Source organism: Chenopodium quinoa, unplaced genomic scaffold (genome assembly GCF_001683475.1).
Source record: "Chenopodium quinoa cultivar QQ74 unplaced genomic scaffold, ASM168347v1, whole genome shotgun sequence".
In the NCBI taxonomy this organism is placed as follows: Eukaryota; Viridiplantae; Streptophyta; class Magnoliopsida; order Caryophyllales; family Amaranthaceae; genus Chenopodium; species Chenopodium quinoa.
In genome coordinates, this window is record NW_018743850.1 from 4,057,693 (window position 1) to 4,067,094 (window position 9,402).

General features: G+C 34.6%; 1 non-coding gene and 1 pseudogene across 1 annotated transcript; both read right to left on the minus strand.

Annotated features, from left to right (window-relative positions):
* Positions 1-926: 926 nt before the first annotated feature.
* TRNAG-GCC lies at positions 927-997 on the minus strand. The gene has a single exon. It is a non-coding gene; the product is annotated as a tRNA-Gly (tRNA).
* A 707-nt stretch (positions 998-1,704) lies between these two features.
* Positions 1,705-4,298, minus strand: LOC110686010 (annotated as a pseudogene).
* Between the last annotated feature and the right edge of the window lie 5,104 nt (positions 4,299-9,402).

Sequence of the window (9,402 nt, forward strand, 5' to 3'; positions counted from 1 at the left end):
GATAGTACACCCTAATGTAAAAAATGAGATGATCAACTGCGTGCTGAAACTAATCTACATCTACATAAACACCAAAGACGTACTAACAACAGTACACCACGGAAACACATAGATAATCGATAAATTTGTATTATGCAAACTACTATAATTTACAAAACAATTACTAGTATACAAAACGTGGTTTTTTTAGCATATAAATGTATATATGGCGCTATTGATAGGATCCTAAGCCACTTTTCCAAGTAATCTAATCAGCATGTTAAACAATTATGCTCTGCCCTCAAAGAAATTTAATTACATTACTCTGTTAAAATAAAAAATATACATATAAATTCATAACCTTATAAGAGCATCTCTAGTATAGCCGTGTATAGGGGCTCAAATAAGAGCCCTAATTGAACAAGTTAACCTAATCGAACAAGTTAACAAATAATTGAATTTGAGAACTCTTTTAAACAATATATATTATGAAATTGGTGTTTTAAACCTCATAGAAGTATCTCAAAATAAGACTTAGGTTTTGAGATTGAGGTCTCGAAGGGTGATAATTTAGTAGCCTGAACTTACAAACTACGATTAAAGTGAAGTGAATCAAAGTTGCCGCTTTAATTACCCTTGGCTAATTTAACAAACCAGCCATTAATTGGCTAAAGGTTCTTATTACTTCCTATTAAGATCATGTCCTATAGCCCTAATTCAAGAATATGTGACAACAAACACCACCCATATGGCAGCAACAAGATAGAGTATTGCAAGGAAAAATATATATAATTTTTTGTAAAATAAAATAAATAATAATGTATGATAGTACCTTGATTTTGTGAAATACGGAACAGATTTCCGAGGAGACGAAGAAGCTCTTGATAAAAACCTCATATATATAATGTGAAAATAATAGGTTTAATTCTTTTGTGAAAAAATATATATGCACCAGCCGGGAATCGAACCCGGGTCTGTACCGTGGCAGGGTACTATTCTACCACTAGACCACTGGTGCCTTTTTAATAACTTTGTGGTTATTTAATATTATAACAAAATTTTATAATTCTATAAGATCATTTGTTAATGTCAACCTCTTTTTTTTTTTTTTTTTTTTTTTTTTTTTTTTTTTTTTTTTTTTGACGAAATGCGAACTTTTAAAAATCTAATGGATTTGGCTGATGTGGAAGTAACTACCAAGTGGATGAAGAATAGTTACGTCAGCCCATACGAAAAAGATCAATTTTATTTTGTTCTTATCAAGTGAATAAGATTAATTTAATGTTAATATCTTAATTTAGGGGAAAATACATCCAATAAAGTACTAATGGTCTAATGCGTGTCTCCATCCTCATGTGTTGAGCACTTACGCTACTGCCATAGACTAAACACACCACATATTTCACAAATTATGGAACTTTGACTCAACTTCTTTAAGAAACCTAAGGTAATAATCAAATATTTTATCTATTTCTAAACACAAGCAATCTTTGACTAATTTACAATATTAATAATCTAACTTAAACTATATATTTATAATTAATTATATACATAGTACATTGACATTAACCCACCATCTATTAAACTCATTACATTTTTCACTTCTTTGTTTTAAAATTAAACTTTTGTTTCTATTCCATGGTCAAACTTTAAAATTTTGACCGCATATTTTCATTAATATATACAAAAATAACATGGTAATGCATGATATCGTTAGATATATAGGTCTTAATGTGTAGTTTTATAATCTTAACTTTTTTTTTTTAGATAATTTTTGTATTTAAAGATATTAATGGTTAAACATGTAGTTTGAAGATCACGTTAAATGAAATCAACTAAGCATCTGTTAGGGAGTATATTATTTTATATCTAGTGATACATAGTGAAATTCAACTCAACATGCTTTAAAACATGGTATGTGAGTTATTGAGTAGATTATTCGATATATAGTAATTGTCGCAGCATAGTCCATTATAAAAGCAGTATAAATGATTTGAAGTAGATTAATCAATACTTTAGGAGGAATAGTGGAATTATTTATGTTGTGTAAACTGTGAAGAGGTGAGTGGTATGTGGAAGATTTAATTAGCTTATCTTAGACCTTAGTCTTGCTCTGATCATTGCAAATATACCACTTTATTCAAAGTTTGCTATTTTAGTCTTTAATCGATCGCACTAAAAAAAAAGACACAAAGTCCTTTAATTTAATTATTAATTTTGCTGATTACATAAGTATTACAATTACACTTAAGATACAATTTTAAAATAAAAAAACTAATCTAAAATAAAATTTAAATCAGTTTAAAATTGTAAATAACGTCTATGAAAGCTTATTACAAGGAGGAAGTGGCACACCACAAAGACCAGGATTACCAAAAAATGCTGAAGCAGGGAAATTAACCTTATGTGCTGGAATTTTGCCACTTAATTTATTTCTTAACACTTCAAAAATTGATAAATTTTCCAAATTTATTATTTTTCCTGGAATACTCCCATTCAAGTAATTCCTTGACAATTTGATTGTCTTCAATTCCTTAGCATTTCCAATTTCTTCTGGGATTGTCCCTGATAACCCGTCGCGTACCAATTCCAATACTTGCAATAGTGTCAAGTTCCCTACCGAGTTTGGTATCGATCCTCCCAATTGATTATTTGACAAAATCAAGGAAGTAATCGAGTCCATAGCGAGTTTATTACCAACATTTTTATCAATTGGACCCGTGAACACGTTACTAGACACGTCGATAGAGTTGTAATGCCCTCGTGGTTCATCCACATTCTTATCGAAAATAAAATCCAGGGGACCTGAGAACTTGTTTGAGTGAAGGTCAAGGTCTGAAAGTAATAAAAGATTCTTGAATTCCTTTGGAATGGTTGAGTAAAATCCGTTATAAGATATGTTTAGGAACCATAACTGTGTCATGTTTCCTATCCATGTAGGCAACTTCCCGGAGAGTTTGTTGCTCGATAAATCGAGGTAGCCTATCGATGAGGAGGACAACCACGAGGGTAGCTCGCCTTTGAGCCCCGTCTTGGCTAACATTAGCCGAAACAGATTAATTTTGGACAACCAAGGTGGTATATTTACTAGACCAAGTGGATTGTAAGACAAATCAAGTACTTGCAAATCCTTAACTTTAGTAAGTTGATGAGGAACAGGGCTAACAAGTTGGTTTTTTCGACAAATCTAAGGCCATTAGGCTCTTTAGATTGCCAAAACTTCTTGGTATTGGACCGACAAACCGGTTGTTTGAAAATAACATGTTGATTAATGTAGTAAGATGTCCTAGACTTGGTGGTAGACGACCTGTGATCGTGTTGTTCTCTAAGGTTATATGTTGGATATTCGGAAGATTGCCTATGGTTTTTGGTAAAACACCGGATAATCTATTGTTAGCAAGGCCTAATACGCGCAATGAAACAAGCTGGCCTATTGAAGAAGGGATTGGTCCGGTGAGCTTGTTATAGTCTAGGGACAAATCGCGTAATTGGGCTAGTTTATCTATAGAATAAGGTATGTTACCTCCAATTTGATTCAATGACAAATCCAAATCTGTTAGTCTCTTTAATTTCCCAATGTTGGAAGGGATCCTACCGGAGAGTTCGTTTTTATGAAGATCTAGCCTAGTAAGTTGAACCATATTAACAATTGTAGATGGTATTGGACCAGATAGTAAGTTTTCTCCAAAACTCAATTCCAATATCGATGTCAATGATCGAAAAATCGAGCTTGGTATGGCACCAGAGAGGCTATTTTGGCCTAAATATAGTGCCTTTAACTTATGTAAACCACTTAAAGAAGAGGGTAGTGAACCATTAAGCTTATTAAGGTTGAGATAAAGATGGGTCAAATGAGACAATTTACCTAATTGAGGTGGTATAGGACCGGTCAACTCTTTAAGATTACTAAGGTCAAGAAGTTGAAGGTAGGCAAGGTTACCAAGTAAAGGGGAGAGTGTACCTGACATGGAAGTGTCCAATAAAAAGTCGTCACCGGATTGGAGGCCGGACCGAGACACGTTTACTACTCGTCCGTTGGCGGGGTTGCAATCGACACCCTCCCACGCGGTGCAGCAGTCGGTTTTGGACACCCAAGTGCCGAGGAGCTGCGACGGGTCGTCAGTGATTTTGTGTTTGAAATCAAGTAATGCTGCTTTGTCTATAGCATGACATGACTCAACTAGTTGGAAATAATATGTGTTTACCAATAGTATGACATAAATGAGAGGAACAAGATTGTTAAAGTTTATCATGGTTGAATTATTGAGAAATGAAAGTTTAAATTAATGAATTGAATTTGGTGTAATTTATGTGATTTAGCATCTATTTATAGAACTAAGAAGCTTAAAATAAAAAAAATATATATATTAGAACATGGGATTTGATACGTTGTGCAACTGGGTAACGGAAGCAATAAACAAGGCAAAGCACATACCCCTAGAATTTTACAGTAGATTATTAGTTTTCTTAAGTATATATTTCCGTATTATTTTAATCATGTGATTAAGTGCCCCAAAGTAGCCTGACTTTATTATTTTAATTGTTTTGATTTTTATTATTGTGAAAGAAGGTCCTAGAGGACTCCTAGCTCCTAGTTAGATAGGTTTGAATGAGGTGTCAAAAATTGATCCGACCGATTCAATCTGATTTGAAAAAAAATTCAATTCAGATTTTAATTCACATGGACACAATAATTTAGCATAACTCAACTTTGAGATACACCCGATCTGAATTACCTAAATTCTACCCAAATATTCGAATTGACACCTCTAGATTTGATGGTTATTGGTTCTTCATTAATTTTAGCGATCTACCGTTCAATTGAATTGAATAATGGTTGATGATATGCATATTTTTTTTATGAAGATTGGAGTAAGATATTAGTAGGAAATTTTCTAAGGATTTCCCGTTCCATTTTACACGCAAGAATAGGTCAATGTTTGCTAAGTTTATCCGTTAGTTTTTGTCGCTTCATTCTCGCGGGAATTAATATTTAACTAGGTTAGCTCCCGTGCCATGCACAATAATTTTCAATAACTATTATTAAAACATTATTATTATAAACAAAAAATTTTAAAAATATAGTTGACAAATTTCAATCAAAATAAAAGATTACGAAAGATATGTTAAATATAAAATGACGTAGAAAATTATCAAAATTATGTTAAGAATATTTTTTATATTTCGTAGCTATACAAATATTTGAATTAAAGATATGTCAAATCTTTTTTATTTTAAGTAATTATATTTTATAAGATTAGAAACTATTTTAGTATAAGAATTTTTTTTAATAGAATTTTATTCAAAAAAGAACAAAAAAAAATAAAATAAAATAATAAGCTAAACAAAGACACATCAGAAGATGACACGTGTCATTGCTGGTGTGTCTTTTAGTATTAAAAAATAAAGAAAGATATGTCAAATATTTTTTATTTTAAGTTATTATATTTTATAAGATTAGAAACTATTATAGTGTAAGATTTGTTTTTTAATAGAATTATATTAAAAAAAAAACCTAAACTAAGGACACACAAAAAAATGACACGTGTCATTGCTAGTGTGTTTTTTAGTATATAATTATTGATGTATAATTATTTCAATTTCCTAAGATTAAGTAATAGGCGATTTTAGTTGTAATGTAGAAGCTTCCAATATTTAAATTTCAAAAATATTAAATAACTTCTACAAAAAAAAAATGACATCATTCTTGCATTTAGGTGGGAAATTTTTTATTGAGAGAGCGACATGTAGGCATTAGTGACGTCAACATACTCTGTTTTAGTAATAGTTAATGATTGGTAAAATTGGCCTCAATAGCACGAACTTTGACTAGTAGATGTAACAACACAAACTTCGACTACTAGAAATAGGGTGATTTTCGACGGAATCTTTCCGATAGGCCCAAAATTCCGTCGGAAAACTTGAATTTTTCGATGCATTTCGATTCGTCGGAATATTTCGTCGGAAAATCCCTATTCTGACGAAAAATTCCCTCGAAATTCTTCTGACGAAAATTAATTCTGTCAGAAGTAATACGTTCCGACGGAATGTTTCTGACGGAAATTAATTCCGTCGGAACATCATAGGATTCCTTTGTAGCCTTAAACCAGAAACTGGTTTTTAGAGGAGAGAGAAATTCGAACTGTTTTAAGGGAAAGAGAAAGTGAAAGAGAAAGATCCGGCGGCGCCACCTTCGTCTTCCACCTTGGCTGGCGTTCGGTAATTGGATTTTGTTTTGTTTTGTGGTTTTTTTTTTTTTTTTCTTGGTTTCGGTACTCTAACCCTCACCACCTCCTTTTCCGCAGCCACCACCATTGTTGCTGCCACCAGAGGTCACAGCTGCCGCCGGTGGTTAGTGTTCTTGTTCGTGGTTTTTTTTTTTTTTTCACAAAAACCTGAAACCCTAGCTCTAACACTAATGTAGAACGCAGCCACCACCGAAGCCATATCCACCATCGCCAGCTCTACCGACACGACCTCCGGCCGTTTCCCCTCCTTCGCCGCGACTAAAACCACCACAAAATTCCGGTGGTAAGTCCTCCTAACTCCCCCCCCCCTTTTTTTCAATGACTTAACTGAATCATTAGTAAACCCTTGTATGTTTTTTTTAGTTTTAAATTTTGTGTAGGATTTGTACAATGCATGTTAGTTTAGTTTAGTGTATTTTAATATAATGTATTTTAATTTAGTTTAGTTTAGTTTTATTTAATGAATGTTAGTTTAGTTTAATATTATGATATATTAATTTTGTTTGGTTTAGTTTAATATGATGTATGTTAGATTACTTTAGTTTAATTTTGTTTAGTTTAATATAATGTAGCTTATTTTACTTTAGTTTTATATAATGTATGTTATATTGGTTTAACATTATGATATTTTAGTTTAGTTTGGTTTTGTTTGATTTGATTTGGTTTATTTGAATATTATGATGTTATGATATGTTAGTGTTGTTAATATAATGTATGTTAGTTTAGTGTATATATTTTTAAATGAATCGTTTGCATAATCATATGCCTAGATACCCGTTCAAGGCATACACATTAGGAGTATGTCTTGAATAGTCCCGGTTGGGACTGTCCTTGTACACTTATTCTCACTTAGGTGGTGAACGTATGCCTTGTTATTGATTCTATGGAATATTTTGCCCTCTCATTTCTCTACAATGTTCTCTGGGTACATATGTAGGTGTGTTTAATCGCCTACATCGTGTACTTGGAGAATTGTAGGGAAATGCTGGTGGATTTTCCATAGAATTGAAAACCTGGCTTACATTCACTAGTGAGATTAAATGTACAAGGATGGGTTAGGTTGGAGTGATAAGGACCCTTTGGAAGCATTTCAAATCTCATTTGCATTTCCATAACACTTTGATGGATAATGACTAGGAAATACGCTTTATGACTAATGTGATTATACATATGCGTGAGTTGTGTAGAAGTTGTAATCATGAGACTACAAGAACGTAGCTGGATGTATGAAAGGAAGGTTGGGCAAAGTATTAATCCAGAATTCGTGAAAGGGGTTGATGAATTCATTCAATACGTCAAAGATAATCCCGAGAGTAATAACCCGAATGAAGTTAGGTGTCCATGTGCTAAATGTAAGAAAAAACAGCTTTGGGATCTAGAAACGGTTAAATTCTTCTGTTTTGCACGGGTTTTATACCTATTTACTATGAGTGGATGTGTCACGGGGAAGGGTTTCCGATAGTTCTTGAACGGCGGTCCAATGAATATCGTGAAATGGTTTTCGATGCTTTTGGTCATAGTCAGGATCAAGGGCATTCCGAGCAGGCTAGTGTTTCATCAGAGGAGGAGCCTAATGCACAAGCTAAGCATTTTCTGGATTTTTTGAAGGATTTTAAAAGGCCATTATACGAAGGGAGTTCGTTGTTTGTGTTAGAGATGGCGCTAGAATCACTAGTCTAAAGTGCGAGAATAATATGCCCCACAGATTTGTTGATGGGTTTGTTTCTTTGCTCAGTGAAGCAATTCCTAACAACAACCATATGGCCGACACATTCTATGAGGTGAAAAAGATTGTGAAGGGCTAGGAACTGCCTCATGAAAGGATTCACACTTGCCCGAAAGGATGTATGCTGTTTTGGATGGATGATGCTAAGCTGTCTACATGTAGGGCGTGTGGCAGCGACCGATACAAGCAGACTTCCAAGGGTAGCCTAGTGCCTTTGACCGTTTTGTTTTATTTCCCGATCACACCCAGGTTGCAAAGGCTCTTTACAACCAAGAACATTTCGGAGGAAATGACATGGCATTCGAAAAATCCTCGAGTTCAAGGCACAATGGCACCCCTAGTGATAGTGAAGCTTGGAAACACCTCGATAGTTGCTTTCCAGAGTTTGCCTCCGAGCCTCGTAATGTTCGGCTTGGCTTATGTATAGATGGTTTTGTTCCTCATGGCAAGTTTGGGGGACAATATTCTTGTTGGCCTGTCATTTTGACCCCTTACAACCTGCCTCCCTCAATGTGTATGAAAATACAATTTATGTTCCTTTTGTTGTTCGATCCTGGTCTTAAAAACCCTAAGGGAAACTTGGATGTGTACATGCAACCGTTGATAGAGGAGTTGAAACAATTATGGGAAGTTGGCACGCATACGTATGATATTTCCATGAAACAGAATTTCAATCTTCGAGCAGCTATCCTATGGACCGTTAGTGACGTCCTGGTTTATGGTATGTTGTCCGGTTGGGCCACATCTGGTAAGAAAGCTTGTCCATATTGCATGGAGAAAAGCAAAGCATTTTGGCTTGAACATGGTTGTAAGGTTTCTTGGTTTGATTGCCACTGCCAGTTCCTTTCGACATATCACCCTTTTCGGAATAGTAGAATTGCATTCTGCAAAAACAAAGTCGAAAAGGGTGCACCTCCACATATTATGTCAGGAGAGGAGCTGTGGGAATGTATGAAAGACCTTCCAAAGGGTACAGATGGGCCCGAGTCACTTCAACGCCTCAAAAAAGAAAAGAAGGGGTGGTTCAAGCAAAGCATACTGTGGGAGCTTCCATATTGGAAGCATCTGCTTATTCGTCACAACTTAGATGTCATGCACATTGAAAAAAACTTCTTTTATCAGTTAATTCACACTGTAGTGGATGTGAAAAAGCATACGTGTGACACGTCATCCGCTCGAAATGACATTGCCAAATATTGTAAACGTCCGCAACTTCATCTTCAGGAGGATGATAGAGGAAAAGAGTTCATGCCAAGGGCTCCATTTGCTCTTGACAAGGCTCAGAGAAAAGTTTTGTGCGAGTTGGTTAAACAGCTGCAATTTCCCGATGGTTAAGCCTCCAATTTGAGCAGATGCGTAGATATGCAAGCATGTAAGCTACACAGAATGAAAAGCCATGACTGTCACGTGTTCATGGAAGGTTGTTGCCTACTGCTCTGAGGGAATTGC